Consider the following 19,394-nt stretch of genomic DNA (forward strand, 5'->3'; position numbering starts at 1 on the left):
TCAGGTGACTCTAGTCCAAGAGACAGCTTCATCCTGAGTAGGGGAGGAGATACTCTCGGGTGGAACAACTTTTTGAGAACTGAGGTTGAGCTTATGGGACATGCTCAGAGTTAGTGTCATATCAACATCAAAAGGGAGCATTAACTCAGGATTCCAGAAGACTCTTGAAGACCCAGAAAAGGCAAAAGTTCATCTCCTTGGTATAGGCAAAAATGTTTAAATATAATTATAAATGAAGTGCCAACTGGCAGAGTGTAGCAGAAATCTGTGCCAGCATTGATTGGTCACCTAGCAAGGGGCATTTCTAAACAAAGGTGGATCTGAGAATAAATTTAGAAGGTAATTATTTTTTAAAAAGACCTTGGACAGAGTGGCTGATAGAGAGAGAGCCACTGTGGTGGTACACAAAGGACACTGGAGTGGGAGTCAGTTTTATCTGGGACCCTAATGGCTGTGACCTTGTCAAGTCCCTTCACCCCACTGAATCTCAGCCTTCTCATCTGAAAAACAGATATAATAGAATCTACTCTGTAGTGATGTTGTGAGGAACAAACTAAACAGTGGATTTGAAATAGACAATAGGAAACTCTAAATAGTAAGAGGTTGATATTAAAGACTAGGAATGCCCTGTAAGGATTGCCATCAGGAGACAACAATCAAGATGAAATAGCTCCCTTATAAAAAGCTGATGGACTCTTCCAAGATGAAGTCAGCCAAGCAGATCCAGGATGTAGATGAGGGCTGGAGATGGGAAGTGTAGGAGGCTTCCTGGTAAACATAGAGTTCCCATATGACCCAGCCATTGCACTCCTAGGTATATACCCCAGAAAACTGAAAACAGGTGTTCAAATAAAACTTGTACAAAAATGTTCATAGCAGCACTATTCACAATGGTCAAAAAGTGGCAATGACCCAAATGTCCATCAACTGATGAATATGCATGAACAACATGAGAGATATCCTTGCCATGGGATATTATTCAGTCATAAGAAGGAATGAAGTACTGATATGTTCTACAACATAAATGAATCTTGTAAACATTATGCTACGTGAAAGACTCAAAAGACCACATATTGTAGGATTCCATTTATATGAAATGTCCAGAACAAGCAAATCCATGGAGACAAAAGGCAAACTAGTGATTTCCAGGGCCTGGGTGGGTGCAGAGCAGGGGGGGGCGCGGTGTGGGGAGGAGGCATGGGAAGCAGCTGCTTGATGGATATGATGTTTCCTTTTGGGGTGAAGAAAACATTCTGGAGCTAGATAGCGGTAATAGGTGTACAACAATGTGAATGTATTTAATGCCACTGAATTGTACACTTTAAGATGCTTAAAATTATAAATTTTATGTTATGTATATTTTACCACAATTAAAAAAGTTTCCTGGTGAAGAGTAAATGTGATTCAAACATTAGGATCCTTTCTCCTAGAGTAGAGTGAAGGAGAGGGTGGAGGATTCAGAGTTTGTGAGGCGGGGAGCTGGGGTCTTGTGTCAATAGATTCACCAAGGGCCTATCCTAGGCAAACCTTGTGTGAGGGCCCCAGGGAGATCCAGAATCAACTACAACATGCCCCCTGCTCTCAAGATGTATATACATTATTCTTAAGTAAGGATAGGCTGACAGGTAGTATATATAACAAGGGAGTAAATTCAGGGGAGTGAGACATTAATTCTGCCTTGGCCATATGTGAAGACTTCTTGGAAAAGAAGATAATTGAGTAGGTGGGATTTTGGCAGGTAGGTAAGAAGTGGAAGGTTTTCTGGGGAAAGGCACAGGGTCAGAGAGTAGGGAAGCATTGCAGAGTAGGGGATGGGGTTGATGTAAATCAGGCACAGTATGCACAGAGCCATTGGAGATGGTTGTGAGAGGTAAGCTCGAAAGGAATTAGGGTTGCTAAGAAAGTAGATCTTAAAAGTTCTCATTGCAAGAAAAAAAAATTTGTAACTACATATGGTGACAGATATTAACTAGAACTATAGTAGAGACCTTTTTGGCAATATATACAAATATTGAATCATTATGTTGCACACCTGAAACTAATTTAATGTTATATGTCAATTACACCTCAGTTAAAAAAGAAACACAAGAGGAATTGGGGTCAGGTTGTGGAGGGTGTTGAAGGTAGAGCTGAGGAAGCCAGGACTTGCTCTCCAGACACTGGCGAGTCAAGGAGTCCTGTAAACTGAGGGGTAACATGACTAAGCCTGTGCAGAGAATGATCAGTGTGATGGAAGAAGGACTGAAGGGAAAGAGACTGAGGATGGGGATATGAGCCCTGGCAAAGTCTCTACGAATCAAGAAAGGCCCCTCCAGACCAATGGCAGTGGGAAAGGGGAAGGGTAAGCCAAATCCAGTGAGTTTTGCATTAGCCAAGATTCTTGTCTGCATGGAACAGAAACTTATTCAGATTAGATTAGGCAATAGCCAGGATTTTCTGGGGTACATAACTGACAGGTCTAGGGCAGGTTCAGATGCAGTTGGATGCATGGGGCTCATCCCCTCTACTTCTCAATTGTCCTTGGTATTGGATCTCTTCTCAGGTGGCCTCTGTCTCATGATGGCAACCTGGCACTTACAGTTCCCAGCTTATATCCTATCCTCTCAGAAACCCCAGCAGCAAGAAGTCTCCCAATTGTTCCAATGAAAGTCACCGAGATGACTTTACTGCTCAGTCAGGGTCATGTGTCCATCCCTTGATCACCAGGGCTAGGGTCATGGGGTGTTCTGATTGGCCAGGCCTGTGTTACAGCCCCACTCCCATAGTGGAGTCAGCTATCCCCACCCCAAGCACAGGCACGATGAAGATGCTGCTGCTGTTACCAGAAGAAGGGGGACTGGGCCACCAAATGGGCCCAAACTGCGGATGTCTCTCCAAGGCACTGACTCTGCGCCAAGGCATTTACACATCTCATTTCATCCTGTCAACAATCCCGAGATAGAAGTGATTATGTCCATTTTACAGGGGAGGAAACTGTGGCATAGCCCACCTTGTCCCCCCTTCCCCCCTATAAACACTTTTTCTGTTCTGTGCTGCATAGGCATCTCTTAGAGAGGTAAAGTGGGACCACTTGAGAGTCAGCACAAGGGTCACAGCCAAGAACATGAGAGCAAAAGTGCATGATCTATAAGCGGAGAGACACTCAAACTGCATTTCAATCTCAAAGTGCAGTGGTTATAGATCTTAACCTTTTAATTGTTAGGAGACTGGAGGTCAGTCTCCATGATGTGGGAGAGATGCTTATGCCCTGTGTCACTCTTGTCCCATGGTCAAGGATCAGGGAATCAGGGTTGATCGGGAGTGGGGGGCTGGTGTGTGTTTGTGTGTGACTCTCCAGACATGGATATAACCTGGTGGTCACTTATTGCAGACACTGTACAAGGAACAGAATTACTTTCCCTGTTGAGCTGAGATTCCCTCTCATGCTGTCAGCATGTCATACCGTCAGCAGTAGAGGAGCCACAAGACAGGGGAAATAGGCAACACATGATGTCTTTATTGGGCCAGGTCTGGATGGGATGGAAGCAGAATAAAACAGAATGTGCTTTGGAACTTTCCAGCTGAAAGCCCAGAGGAGTAGGGCTGGTGTGCTTGTAATAGTCACATTCCTCTCTGTTTCCAAAGCCAGTCCTTCCTGATAAAGGAGAAAGGGTAGGGGGAATCTCCAAACTGAGGGATGAATCCTTTCCTTGAGCCTCATTTCAGAGAGACTTCAGAGAGACTTCAGAGTGAGAATAAAAGATGTCATTCCCATTTGTGCCCATCCTTGTAAAAACACAACATGTATTTGAATTTGAAATGCCTCAGGTGAGACATGGTGCACCCTGCAAAACTGATTTGACTTTTGGGAATGTTGCATGTGTTGGGTGTGGTGCAGTGTGAATGTGTGTATGCATGTGTGCACACGTGCATGCATGCAGCCTGTGTACTTCCAGAGCACCTTGAACTACAGCATCCCAGCTCTCACTACCCATGTTTATCGTTGCCTGATTACTGCTGTGCTTCTAATTGCTGAGCTCAGTGGCTCAGTCTGCCTGGTTTACTACTGAATACAGAGTTTGGCTTCCTAGGTCCTCAGTAAATTTTGCTAAATGGAAGAATGGATGACTGATCTGCACATGCATTTGGTGAATTTCTCCTTCTTTTTGAGTATAGTTTTGCCTCTGTGTCTCTTATGTGTCTGTCTCTCTGAGCTCACATCCCTTGTCCCTGCATCTCTATCTCTTTTAGTCTTTTTCTTGTCCCCCTCCTTCTTCATTTCTCTCCAAATGACCCCATCCTAGACACATACACCCAGATACCATCTCTTTTCCTCAACTCATTTTCTTAAATTACATACATTTGGGAATTTTAGATATGGAAGAAAACTTGGAAATTGTGTGGCTTAATTTCCACCTTTTTTGTTTCAGGAAACTGGATCCAGAAAGATTGCTATGTAGTAAGGGCCAAAGGTAGTTTCCTTATTGTTTTTTTTTTTGCAGAAAGTTTTATTTTTAAACAGACTTATTAAGATATAGTTCACATACAATATAATACAATTAATCTACTTAAAATGTATAATTCAATGATTGTTAGCACATTCAGAGAACTGTGCTGCCATCCAGAAAATTTTCATTATGTAAAAAGAAACCCTATACCTATTAATCATCATTCCCCATTTCTCCCATCCTTCCAGCCCTAAGCAACCATTAATCTACTTTCTGTCTCTACAGATTTCTCTATCTATTCTTGACATTTCATATAAAGGCAATCATGCAATCAAACAATATATTGTGTTTTGTGACTGGCTTCTTTCACTTAGCATAAAGTTTTCAAGTTTTATCCATATTTTAGCATGTGTCAGTACTTCATTCCTTTCATGGCTGAATAATATTCCACTGCATTAATATACCACATTTTATTCATCTGTTAATTAGTTGGACATTTCATTTGTTTTTACTTTTTGACTATGGATCTATGTTTAACATTATGAGAACTGCCAGTGTATTTTACAAAGTGGCTGTATGATTTTACATTTCCACCAGCAATGCATAAGGATCCCAAGTTTTCCACATCCTTACCAATATTTGTTCTTATCTGTCTTTTTTATTGTATCCATTTTAATGGGTGTGAAGTGGTATCTCATTGTTGTTTTTAATTTATACTTCCCTTATGGCTAATGATATTGGGCATCTTTTCATATATTTATTGGGCATTTGTATATCTTTTTTGGAGAAATGTCTATTTGATTCTTTTGGCCATTTAAAAAGTATCTGTCTTTTTATTATTGATTTGTAAGAGTTCTTTATATATTCTGGATTCAAGTCTCTTATTAGATATATCATTGTAAATATTTTATTATATTCTATGGGTTGTATTTTAACTTCTCAATGGTATTTTTCACCGTGCAAAAGTTTTTAATTTTGGTGAAGTTCAATTTATTTCTTTTTTCTTTTGTTCCCTGTGCTTTTGGTATTGTATCTAAGAAGGTATTGCCTAACTCAAGAACACAAAGATTTACTCCTATGTTTTCATCTAAGAGCTTTACAGTTTTACCTTTTCCATTTAGGCATTTGATCCATTTTGAGCTAATTTTTGTGTATGGTATAAGGGAGGTGTCCAATTTTATTCTTTTGAATGTGGATATCCAGTTGTTCCAGAACTATTTGTTGAGGACTATTCTTTACCCATTGAATTATCATGGTACCCTTGTTAAAATCAACTGACTATAAATGTAAGGATTTACTTATGAACTCTCAATTTTCTTCCATTAATCTGTATGTTTATCCTTGTATAGTATCCAGTGTCACACTGTTCTACTGTAATTTTATATATTAGCTTTTGAAATTGAGAGATGTGAATTATTCTTTTTTTCCTTCTTTTTTCAAGATTGTTTTGGTTATTCTTAGTCCATTGCATTTCCATATGAAATTGAGGATCTGTTTGTCAATTTTTGAAAAAAAAAAAGGCAGCTAGGATTTTAAAGGGTATTGTGTTGAATCTGTACATCAATTTGAAGAATATTTCTGCCTTAGCAATATTAAGTCTTCTGACCCATGAACATGGGATGGTGTTCCATCTATTGAGGTCTTCTTTAATTTCCTTCAACAATGTTTTGTCGTTTTCAGAGTATATGTTTTTAATTTCTTTTGTTGAATGCGTCCCTAAGTATATTAAGCTTTTTGATGTTATTATTATGTTTCTTTAATTTCATTTTCAAATTTTTCATTGCTAGTGTATAGAAATATAGTTGGTTTTTATATACCAATCTTGTATTCTGCAACTTTGTTGCATGCATTTATTAGTTTAAATATATTCTTAGTGGATTCCTTAGGATTTTATATATACAATATTATTCCATTTGCAAGTAATGGTAGTTTTACTTCTTTGAAACTAGAATTCTTGGGTCCTTGTCCAGGGCATGTTTATTTCATTAGAGGGTCCTAAAAGGAGCTTTGTGTTTGACTTGAGAAATACTAAAGCTGTTATTCCTCCAAATTCATTGACCCCAATTCCTAAGGTTAGGTGTTTGAAAGAGATTTGAATTTAAACCTGATACAGCCAAGAAATTAATAGCTGCATTAGGGGCAACTGGGTGGCTCAGTCAGTAAAATGTCTGACTTTGGCTAAGGCACGATCTCACGGCCCATGAGTTTGAGCCCTGCATCAAGCCTGCTTCAGATTCTGTGTCTCCATCTCTCTCTGCCCCTTCCCCTGCTCATTCTCTCTCTCTCTCTCTCTCTCTCTCTCTCTCTCTCTCTCTTAAAAATAAACAAACATTAAAAGATTTTAAAAATAGCTGCATTAGTTTGTTAGGGATTCCATAACAAAATACTATAGACTGGGTGGCTTAACCAACAGAAATCAATTTTCTCAGAGTTCTGGAGATGTCCAAGATCAAGGTGTTGGTAGATTTGGTCTCCCTCTTCAGCTTGCAAATGGCCACCTTCTTTCTGTGTCATTACAGGGCCTTTCCTCTGTGTGTGTACATCCCTGGTGTCTTTCTGTGTGTCCAAATTTTCTCTTCTTATAAGAGTACCAGTAAGATTGGATCAGGGCTCAACCTAACAGCCTCATTTTAACTTAATCACCCCTTTTAAGACCAATATCCAGATACAGTCACATTCTGAGGTTCTGGGGATTAGGGCTTCAATATATGAATTTTAGGCACAGTTCAGCCCCAGTCAATAGTCTTATGGATTTTCTTCTGAGAGAGCTGATCTCTGGTTAGTTGCAAGTAGTGAAGCCAGAATTTGTTTAAATAACACATTCATATGACCACTAAATGATACTGGCCTGCAGCCTGAATTAAAAGGCACTGCCTATATAGTCCCTGAGATAAAGGATCCTTATGTGTGGTTTTGTGTGTTCCTTGAGTTCAATTAGTCAATCTTCTCCACAGCCACATCAGGGAAGGTCAGTAACCAGCCATAGACATGCATGTAACATCTAGAACCTCTATAGTGACTGCTTTTTTAAAAAAAGCAGAAGCAATTCCAAATCCTGATGTGTAAACAGGAGGGTAATGAACTTGCATGAGGTATCCTTCCGTGAAGTGAAATTTGAAGTTCTTAAATGGAAAGACTCCTGTGAAGTGAACTTTAAACTTCTTAAAAAGCTTACTCTAATTTTGTTCTCTTTTGAGTGAAGAATCAGTTTGGAAGCTCAAGATGTAACAATTCTTTGCTCTGTACTTCTTATAGTAGCCAAAGTCCAATCTCGCTTATATCAGTGGGAACTCAAAATCAAGATTTTCCTCCAGGTCATCTGAGCTGAGGCATCATCCCACGTTGGCTAGTGGACTTATCTCCCTCTTTGCACAGTTTCTGCTCCCCTTTTCAGCATTATTTTTAACTCTCTTGCCTTTTGAGTGTTTTTATTGACATCTGGCCACAAACCCTTTTAGGAAGAATGCAGTTATAAATCACCCACAGAGAAATCAATAAAAAACAGTTCAATCCACAGTGACACTGATTTGTCCCCAGATAACCAGCGTCCTGCAGGCTCAACAGTAATTCCCATGGGGGTATCTACAAGAAGGGTGAAGGGCAAGGGGGCACTACATTCTGAGAGAGGGGGTGAGCTGCCAGCTCCCAGAAACTCAAGGAAAGGATGGACTTGGCTTCCATCCACACACTTCTCATCCAGCCTCAGGGGAGAGCTCTGTGTTTCCATTTCATCCAGCTCAGATTTTTCCAACCACATCAGTGGCATTTTCTTATCTTCTGAGAATCTGCTTCAGAGCTAAAGTATCTTCTTCGAGCCTCAAGAAAGGGCAGTAGGAATGAATTGTTGTATTTGTGGGGGATGGGGGAAGGCAGGAGAGTATGTTACTGTGGCACAGAGGCATGGAAGAAGAAACTCTATCAAGCTGTCTGTTGTCAGGCCACTGCTCTTGGTCACCATGAGTTGGGAGAGACCATCCCTCTGGCCAGAACTCCAGGGAGTCAAAAGTCTGAAAGTCATTGTACAGAAGCTAAAAGCTAGGCCCAGAGAGAGATGCCACTGGCCCAAGCTCACAGAATGGTTTCATAACCAGCTCATGAAGAAATGGCCCCATTGCTTTGAAATCCTAGTTCTATTCCAAGAGGAGCTTTGCTCAGAAAATGCAAATTCATGAGGAGTCAAAGCTAAAAAAAAAAAAAAAGGAAATCTACAGAGAAAAAATATCAGTTAGTTCACTTTTTAAAAATGAGTACATCAAATTGCCCATTGTAAGGACTGTGAGTGTCATAAGACCATTTGCACCAATCATTCATGCCCTCTTGGAAAATGGGACTATACTAACCTTTGGAAGAGAATTTCCTAGAAGGGGCTTTTCCTGTTTTTTCCATTAGTGAAAATATTCCAACTGCAAGGCCCAGGGTGCAGGGGTCAGGTGGTAGGAGGTAGAGAGGCTGTGTGTGGCACACTGAGGGCAGGGCCTCCCTGAACCAGGAACTCAGAATCAGGGCTGCAGTGAAAACCTCAGATCCCATCAATGCCTGATTTTACTTCTCAGTTGTCCCTAGTTTCTCCAAGTTGTGTATCTCTATTACCTCAGCCCTTGTCCTATAAGAAGTCTTACCCCTTTTCCCCTTAAGGGCTTTTCTGGAGATATGTGCATTTAAACTGCGTTAAGGAATTATTTGGTTCAGTTCAACATTTGTCAAAAACTAATTATGTACCAAGTGCTGGGGATACAAAGATGAGAAAGGCTGGGTTTAAAAAAAATTTTTTTTTTAATTTTTATTTATTTTTGAGAGAAACAGAGACAGAATGTGAGTGGGTTAGGGGCAGAGAGAGAGGGAGACACAGAAGCAGAAGCAGGCTCCAGGCTCTGAGCTGTCAGCACAGACCCTGATGCAGGGCTCAAATTTATAAGCTGTGAGATTATGACCTGAGCCGAAGTCGGATGCTCAACCAACTGAGCCACCCAGGCTCAGGGCCCCTGAGGGTTTTGAAGGATAAATAAGAGTCTGCCGTGAAAACCACTGAACTACTGTCAACCAAGTGGGAAAGATCAACTTGCAAACAAATAACTCCAATTATGTTAGGGCAGGGGATTGGCAAACCTTTTCTTTAAAAAGCCAAATAGTAAATATTTTAGGCTTTTTAAGTCAGATAGAGTCTGTCTCAGCTACTCAACTCTGCCTTTGCAGTGCAAAAACACAAAAATATACACTATACATAAATAAATGATTGTGGCTATGTTCCAATAAAACTTTATTTATATAAAAACAGTCAGTTGGTCAGATTTGGTTCACAGGTCATTGTTTGCTGACCTTATGTTAGAGGAATGTCATAATAATATGCAAAACAAACAATAACGACAGTAATAATAATAAAAGCTACCACTCTGATAGCTTACTCTGCTACAGACCCTATACCAGGCACTGTCTATACAATTCACATATATTTTCATACTTCTTTTTCACAACAATTTGTGAGGACACTGAGATTCAACAGCCAAAGTCATAGAGTTAGGAAGTGACAAATGCAAGGTAAAACCCAACCCTGCTTGGTTCTACAGTCTATGTTCCCCAAAAAGCGACTTAAAACTCTGAAAAGAAATGGGCAGAAGGAGTTAATCTGGTGGGGATTGTAAGGTGGTTTCTAAAGGATGAGTAGAGTCTTCCATGGAGGTAGATGGGAGAGACAGGCCTTTGAGGCAAAGAGTAGCACAGAGGTTTGAAAGCACATGGAAGATTCTGGAGACAGTGGTTATTAGGTGATGCTGGGGTGTGGGATACCTTGGAGGTAGTGGCTAGAGAAGAAACAAGAGAAGTTGATAGCTGAGAAGAGGAAGTCTGGCATGCATGCCAAAAACCCTGTACTTTATCTATGAACCATGCCTTTTCCAGCTCTAGTCTTCTGGATCTTCTGGATATGCTGCATCAGACTCTCTTGAGACTGTTTGCCATACAGATTCCTGGGCTCTGTCCCCAGATATTTTGATTCAGTAGATCTAGGATGGAACCAGGAGTATGCATTTTATCAAACACCTCAGATGATTCTAGTGAGCATTCTTAGATTTGGGAATCCATGCATGGAGAGCCACTGAAATGTTTTAATCAAGGGAGAAATGTAACCAAAATTGCTTTCGAAAGGCCACTTCCATTTAGAAGATGGATTATTTATCAGGAGAATAAACTTTCCCAGAGGTCCATTTCTGGTTAGTTATCAGCTTCTCTCATCTGGAAATGCAGATGAGAAATTCCAGAAGTTTCTGCATTTCCACAGGCTATTAAAGAGTGACTCAGCTTAAACCCCAGATTGAACTCTATGATGTTGACCAAACAGTTAATTTAAGGAGGGATAGTATACAAATAACAAATTGCAATTTAACAAACCTTTTTGAATCTGATGTTGAGGACAGTATCTTCTCCATGATGAATCAGCTGGTGAATCGTTAGCCAGAAAAACGTCTTCTGGTCTTCTGGTCCTGTGTCAGTGTTTCCTTTGTGGTGGTGGTGGTGGTTGACAACACTGATGCTGGGTTCTGTATTGCCTTAGAAGCCTCATCATGGTGTAATGAACAGACCCCTGGGTTTGCAGTCCAACTACCCTGAGTTCAAATCCTGTTTACAGTGCTTAGTAATTGTGATGCCTGGAGCAAATCACTTGTCCTTTCTGAGTTTCAGTTTTCTCACCTGTAGAATGGGAATAATAATTCCCAGTCCTCATTGTAAGGACTGAATAAGATGAAGGATATAAAGAGTCAGATAAAGCACCTGGTGCAATAAATATTGGTTCTCTTCTGTGGATGCCTCAGAATTGTTTTCATGCACTTCCCATCTTTCCATTGTGGATAACAACTCCCTGGAGAGAAATCCTCTATGGTTACTTCCTGTTTCATATTATTATGCAGCCACTGTTGCACAAGCCTGTTTAAAGAGGAACGCTTAAATTCACGTGCCTCGAGCCACCAGAGTTTGCTGTTGAGAGAGCCATTCCCAGGCTCCTGCCTTTGCCTTCCTCACCACCATTTCACATCACTGTTTACCATAGTTTGTTCTCAAGTGGTGTCTAAAGACTCAAATCCTATGGTTATTGGCATAGATTTGGATGCCAAGAGAACTGCTCCCTTTACATTACTTTAGCACATGGCTTCTTGTGGCCACAGTCTCTGTCCAAGTTCTGAGTTGACCAAACTGCAAATGCATTTCAGTTCAGATGCCCTTAATGACAAAAAGACCCTGTCCCAGATCCACAACTGTCTCCCACCTCCTATACTCATCTCAGTGGGCAAGGTGTGAGCTTCTTCCTCGTCTTACAAACTGGAGTTCTCACCCCAAAATGTGGGGCTGAGGTTCAGGGTGGCAAGGCTGTGCACATGGCCTCACATTGCAGGTCTTGGGGCCTGCTTTCCTGGGGACAGTCAGCAGCGAGATCCCACCCAACTCTGAACTGAGGAATAGGTGGAGTGAGTTCCTGATGATCTGGAAGGAAGCAACAATGCTTGAAAATCATTTGAAGGTTGAAATTTGACTCAATAAACATGTTTATATTTATTAGGTTATCTTTTAGGCAGGAACAGGGAGGTTGGCCAAACCCAGTTTCTCCTCTGAAGCCTGAGTATATATTTAAAATGTACAGGTGTATAGTGGAAGGAAGGGTAGGAGCAGGCATTGTGGGGGTAGGGATTCAGAAGTTTGGGCTGGGATTTCTGGGAGAATGCCAATTCCATCAATATGGGCAGGGAATGCGAAAGGAGAAGCAGGTTCTGAGGAAAGGGGCATGGTGATACATTTAGTTAGGGAATAACTTAGGGCAAGCTCATTTGCTCTAGAACTGAGTATTTCAACTCAGACTCTCATGTAGGCAGCAGAGCAGTGAGGTGAGAGAAGCTTTGGTGTCCAGAAACACCCTGTACAGCCCAATTTACAAAGGCTTAGCTGTTTGTACCAAAAGGAGTTCTTTGTTGCAAGTGCCAAAAAAGCCAGCACAAGGCAGACTAAGCAAAAAGAGGTATTCATTGGTTCTTGAAACATAAAAGGCCAGGGATATCAGGCATAGCTTGATCAGGCCCTTAGATAACAGCCTCAGGACCTACTTTCTAGCTCCTTGCTATCCTCTCACATTGATTCCATTTTTAGACAATAAGGATTCTGTTTTCACCATCTTACATTTAAGATCTGCAGTTTACAATCTCTTTCCCAGCAACATCTTATTGGTCTCATTGGCTCTGGGTAGGTCACATGCTCACCCTTAAGCCAATCACTGTAACTGAGGGGATGTGATGCAAAGATGCCCAAAGGCAGCCTCTGGCCCTGGGGTTGTCAATTAGACCCCTTACCTCTGATTGATGACTTCTCTGCATAGGCAACATAGACTCCAAACTCATGGGGTAGAAACTGGGGCTCAGGCTGGCAAATTAGCCTAATCCTCTACCAGAGAGATGGGAAGACTGAAGCCTGAGTGGTAAAGGAATCCACTGTCACACAGGTGGATGGCATCACTGTCTGCCCTTCCCTTCCCCAGAAAGCCCCTGTCACTGAGCCTCTGCAATCCTTTCTTTGGCCTCCTGAAGCACATATTAGGCCAGACTGTGCCCTAAAGCCCAGCACCAGAGCAGGAGTCAGAGCAGGAGTTGAGCCAGGTTTGGCTTCAGAGACTATGGCCACTTTGCAAATCTTCATGGCTCAACTCTCTTGGTGGGGGTGGGGGAGATGGTTCCAGGAGTGCAGACACTAGGGTGATGGCACATTTGAGCATGTGCCACCACTGGCCATTTGGGGAATGCTTTGGCTAGTTTTCAAAGTGGAGTTGGAAGGGCCAGTGGGGATGCTCTGTGGCTCCCTGATGGATTCAAGTTAAAGCTGCAAGTCCCATTGATAAGACACTTTGCAAAGTATTCATGGATGGTCAAACAGAGACATGTAGGTGGCAGAGGAGGAGGCTTTTTGTGAGGTTTTAGTTGATAGAATCCTATGGGGAAAATCTGCACACCTGTGTGTCAGAGAAGACAGGAAACCCACTTACATCACTGAGAGAAAAACTCTGCTGTTAACCTGGGCAAGCTCAGTAGGGTGGGGCAGGTGAAGCCATCCACCTTATGCAGCAGCCCAGATGACATGTGCTAATGTCATTTAAAAGGAAAACAGGGCCTTGTCTTCCCCACTTCTCACAAGAGGAACTCCGAGGCCATGATAGGACCACAAGTGAAGTCAGCCCTGGAGGGGTCACTTGGCTTCCCAAGGCTCTCTCAAAAACCAGGGATCAAACTCTTCACCTCCCTGTTTCATAGAGTCTGTGACATATTTTCATCTACTCTCTCACTTACTCGCTCATTCATTTCTTCATCTATTCAAGAAATCCTGAGAGATGAATTATACACTGGCCCTGTCATCAAGGAGCCCACTGTTTAGGACATGATTCTTAATGCAGTGTGGCTGAGAAAGGGGGAGAAAGGGGTTGGAGGGGAACAGTGTGCCCAATAGGTGGGCCTCATTAGAGTTCACTGGAGGACAATTCATGATTCTACCATCCTGAACATTTATGCTCTATTAGTTAATAGAAATTTGTCATATGTCTTAGGGGGGATGGGTAGCAAAAAGGCTGAGAATTACTGGTGCAGTAAACAAATGATTACAAGGCAAAGCAATGAGCCACAAGGCAAGGGAGAACACAGGACTGTCAGAGCCCAGAGGGAGTCAGGGCAGGCTTCCTGGTGGAAGTGATATTTGAACTTAGTATTAAAGGATGAACAGGAGTTAGCCAGGGAATTCTAGACAGGAAAGTCCACAGGAAGGCTCAGAGCCTCAACTAGCACATGCTGTAATGAGGACCAATAATGCCTAAGTAGTCCATGATCCTTAGCCATAAACTGTCCTTTCTAAGTAATTTTTCAGGACACCAAAAAGACTCTTCCTTTAACAATTCCATCATTTATGATGCAAGTAAGTCTCATGCTCATTGTGGGAAAATATACAGATATAAATATTTTAAAAGTGTTCAATTAATTTTATTCATAATTCCATTTTAAAATAACCACTTTTAACATTTGAGTTTTTAACTTCTGGACTTCCCTCCCTAAAGGATGGCCATAATCAATCAACTTCTATTTCACATAAAAATATATATAATTTAAAAATGAAAGTAGAATCAAACCACTTGTTTTTCCCCTCAATCAATATATTGTGAACAAAAATGATTATGTCTAAAGTGTCAGACTGTATGCATTATAACCATTGTGGATAGAAGTGTTCTGAAACAGCATTTGCTCTCCTGTCTTTTCCAGGGAGCCAACACAGAGCTTTGCTTCTTTCATGCCCACCAGCTTTGGGCTGGGCTGTCAACCAAGGCTGAACTCAGCTGACTAGGAAGGTGTCTAGGAAAACATGCCTGGGCTGACCAGCTCCAGGTTCTGTGCCAAGCTGAGGGCTTGTATCCACTTTTTGAATGTGGCTGCTTCCTTCCTGCAGTGTGTTGTCCATTCTCGCTGCTTTTGATCTATTGTGGGCTGGCAAAGCAGAAAACCAAGCCCATGAAGTAGATGGGAAGGAGCATACCTAGGTTGTAAGTGAAGGCCTGTGTTGCATGAAAGCACAAGTGACTCGTGTTAATACTCTCTCTCAGAGGTGAGTAAAGGAATACTTCCTAAGTATCTACGGTGTGCCGGATACATGCCTTACTTTATTTAAATCTCATAACACCCCTTTGAGAGAAGTATCTTAGCCCCATCTTCCAAACGACAGCCTGATCCCAGAGAACATTCATTGCTTTGTCAAGGGTCACTGAGCTGTAAGGGCCAGAGCTACATTGGAACCTGGTCTATTTCACTTCCAAATCCCTGCTGTTTTCACTGTACTACATCTTGTGCTTGCCACCAAATCTCATGCTGGGTTTGGATTGATGACTTTGTCAAAAGCATGTCCACTGGACTGGTGAGATGCTTCTGTGTGGAGCAGGGCTAGGTCTCCTATATAATTTTTCATGACCTCAGAACTGAATAGGAACTGCCCTCATTAGATGGTGCCTGTACTCTCTGGCCTGCCACAATCTGTCTTCCATAAGAAGAGGCAGAATAATCCAACCTGTGTCTTAGAGAGATTTCTCTGGCACATTGCACAGGGTGGTCAGAAGGGGCCAGAGTGGAGGTAAAAAGAACAATGAGGTTGTTGTAGTGATGCCGGTCACACAGATCCATGGCAGGGGTGGTGGCCAGAAGAAGGAGGGAAGCAATCAAAGACATGTCTGAACTAGGACTGACAGGACTCAGAGTCTAATTGATTGTGGAATTGATGGAGAGGGAGGAATCAGGATGACTTCTGGGTTTTTAGTCTGAGTGCCATTCACTAGGGCACAGAAGGAGTGAGTGGGCTTGGGAGAAGGCAGGGCTGGGGATGGGAAGAAATAATGGATCTTGTTTGCAACATGATACACCTAAGAAGCATTGTGCAAAGGTAACTGGTAATTGAATCTCCATAACTCTGCTACCATGGGGTGATATTAAAGTCATCTGCATTCCTTCTGCACCCTGGTAGGGGTAAGGAGTGGAGCCCAGGACTGAGAGGCTCAGTGATGACCTTGCAAATGTTTAACAGCCAGATCTCTCAGAAAAAAAAGGCCTTGATATGTAGCATTTGCTGATTTGCTGATTTATGTGCCATCATGACCGATTTCAGGCTACTAACTGGACATCAGTGAATGTGAAGTTGTAAAGAGATGAACAGTAAGTAGCACATCATTATATAATGTTCCCCCACAGTAGAACTAAATCATCTCAACAGTATAGATAACAATAAAATGTAGTAAAATAATTAGGATGTGATTATTGTGGGTGTTGATTTCCTGTGTTTTTAGTGTAATTTAATTGTAACTTAATTCTTTCCTAGCAATAATCACGCCTTGGATAAACCTCATTGGCTATGATACTGCCACTGCAAAAAGCTATTATTCAATTTTTAATGATGTCTGTGTTTAACAACCAGCTCACAAAATTCTTGACAATTAGCATACCACTGGAGAAACTCCAAGAAAGTACAAGTTGGAAGAGCTATAAATCTACCTCCTTGTCAGACAGGCTGAGGGACTCCCCAAGGTCACACATCTGGGAAGGCAGAGCCAGGCCCAGTACCTAGGAGAAGGCTCTTGTCCTCCATTCTTCCTGATGGCCCCTCAGTACCCCAGCCAGCCACATGGACCTGGGGAAAACCGTGTGGTCCTTAACCCCAGGATGATGATTCATGTCACCCTAGAGTGAGTGACTCAGGGAAGAGGCTGCTGGGCGGCCCGGAACAAAGAGAACAGGGCAATATTTATTTCTGCTAGGAGCTAAATGGGAGGCTCAGATACTTTTCTGCTGTTCCCATTGCCTTTGAACTGCCTCTGATTGAGCAATTGTACATATTTCCAAGAAGAGAGAATTTTTTCAAGTGGACTTATTTTTAAAAAAGAATTGCTGAAGTGAACAAGCTGGAGAGGAAACCTGGGGAGATGTTTTGGCTTACTTCCTGTCATAACTGGGGGATGGGGTGGGATGGAGGGAGTTCTGGCCCTGGCTTAACTATTTTTCCAGGGACCTAAAATTTGGATCCCAGGCATTTCAGGGTTTCTCCAACCCTCTTCTTCCAAAGTGGCATCCAAGGTCCAAGAAGCTTCCCGAGTGTCAGGGAGTTAGGGTGAGGAGGGTGCCCTGGTGCCTGATATCATCCGTCCTGGACCATTTGACAAGAGGTCTATGGTACTTTCTGCAAGTCCTTGGTTAGTAGGTGACCTCTGAATCAGCCTTCTCAAGGCACCTTCAAGTCTGGCAACTTTTTGCTGCTGGCTGCACAGAAATGATTATGCCATGTGCTCCCTACCTCACCTACGCACCCCCTGGGATGATAGAAGTCTTGGGAGGATGTCTGAAGTTCTTGTCTATTAAGTCATTCCAGATAGCCATTTCCTCTCTTTGGGATCTTTTCCCCAGGGTTCTGTCTGGGAAATGGGGCCTAAGACCTTTCTGCTCTTAGAGTTCAGGACTTTCCCCCCAGACCTCTCCAAGGAAGCAGGGCACAGGTTCTTTTCTAGTGACTCACCAGAATCTATACTCTCATTGCTTCTACTTGGTCTCTCCTGTCTCTCCCTTGCTCCATAACCTTTTACTAGTCCTGGGTGTGTGTGCGTGTGTGTGTGTGTGTGTGTGTGTGTGTGTGTGTGGTGGGGGCGGGGGGTGGTGGTGACTTACCCTTATTTAGGATGCTTTTCCCAAATCTCTTTTCTATACCCTAAGCCCTCTCTGTTTCCCCAACGGCTAGCCCTTCCCCACAATAAGGCAGAGACAGACTCCCTTTTCTCTACCCCCTGATGTTACACCTCTCTCTAAGGCAATGAGCACCTAATGGCCTCCATGGTTGTATGAAGGGAACGGTAATGGGGAAAAAGGAGCTGTGAGGGGATGTGAGGGGTTAGTTACTATTTGTAGCTATCTTGTGTGTCCCCCCACTGGAGCCCCTGGCTGAGCACAGTGAGTGCTGACTCTTGCTCTCTTCTTATTGGGACTGAGCCAGCCTCTTCTCCTAGATGTGGCCCCTGGCACTGGTCTGAGCAGAAGCTGGCTCATTCTCAGGGCTGGAATGGGGTCTGAATCAGGGGAGGAAGGCAGCCCCAGACAATAGAACCTGTAAGAGATCCTCAAGCCTGGAGAGCATGGCCAGAGAGTATAGATCCCAGGGAGTGTGGGAAGTGCTCAGGACCAGCCTCCCCAAAGCACCACCAGGCTACAGCCTCTGTGGTCCCAGCCTCTGGGCCAGAGGAATTGTGTTGGGGGCAAGAAGTCATTTGGAAGTCCCTTCCAGTCTCTCATCTTTCCCTCGCTGTTGCTTCTTCCTTCTGCCCTTCTATATTCCACCCTTGCTCCCCTGGGACTGACCACAACACCGATCTAGGGTTGACCACAGCACAGACATGGGATGGACACAGAACAGATTAGGTATGACCACAGCACAGATCAATGGATGACCATAATGTAGACCTGGGAATGACTATAGCATAGACCTGCAACTGACCACGGCACAGACCTGGGTGGCCACAGTACTGTACCCTCTCTCTCTAACCCTACTGTCTGCAGCCACTGGCTGCCCAACAGCAGAGTAAATGTCAGCAAGAGTAAATGTCAGAGTGCATAGCCCCTGATGGGTTTAATTCCAATTATGTCAGATGATCTTTTATCTACTTGTTTGTACAGAGAAACCCTGGCCAGGCCAGGCCAGGCCAAGAATATGTCTCCTTTACCCACAAGAGACAAAGCTGGAACTCAGATATCCAGGTTGAACAGCAGACTATCTGGGCCTGGTTGGATTTTGATGATGCCATGGCCAGAGAACTCAGCTGCCCTATTCAGGGAAAGGAACCTATGAGTACATACTATGTGCCTCATCTTGCTTGTATTTCCTAATTTAATCCTTACAAAACCCTAAAAGGGTCTCCATTTTACAGATGAAGAAACAGAGGTCAGAGGAGACTAATCCAGCAAGGAAGAGGCAGAAGGGAATTAGAACCCAATCTGCCAAGTTCCAAAGCCCTCTTGCAACATCCCAAGGTTGGGAAGCAGGATGGTGTTCTCCTGAAGTGAGCCTCACTCAGGCTTGCCTGTGGGATCCAGGACACAGCTCTGCAGTTGGCCAGGCCCAGGGACCCACAGAAGTGCCTCTCAGCAGTTTGAGCTGATCTCTGATGCCCCAGATTTCCCAAGTATGTCTAGGACTGCCCTGGGGTGAGAGCAGGGACCAGGGAACACCCTTTCTCTCCCATGAGAGTGACCACAACAAGGATACATTTTCTTATCATTTACCAAAAGCAAGCCCTTCAAAATTAGAGGCAGAAAGCTGATGTCTGTAGCAGAATCTGAGGAATAGGGGTTCTGGGACCTTCTCTGACTATCTCTCACCCATAAGTATGGCTTTGATTAAGTCCTTGCCCCTATCTGGGCCTGTAAGATGGGATCA

General features: G+C 42.9%; 1 long non-coding RNA gene and 1 pseudogene across 2 annotated transcripts in view; both read right to left on the reverse strand.

Annotated features, from left to right (window-relative positions):
* LOC125936206 (uncharacterized) overlaps positions 1-19,394 on the reverse strand; it is a 197,238-nt gene that overhangs the window by 52,932 nt on the left and 124,912 nt on the right. The gene's annotated exons all lie outside the window — the stretch shown is intronic.
* LOC125917933 (uncharacterized) lies at positions 16,202-16,355 on the reverse strand (annotated as a pseudogene).

This window comes from Panthera uncia, chromosome D1 (genome assembly GCF_023721935.1).
Source record: "Panthera uncia isolate 11264 chromosome D1, Puncia_PCG_1.0, whole genome shotgun sequence".
Lineage (NCBI taxonomy): Eukaryota > Metazoa > Chordata > Mammalia > Carnivora > Felidae > Panthera > Panthera uncia.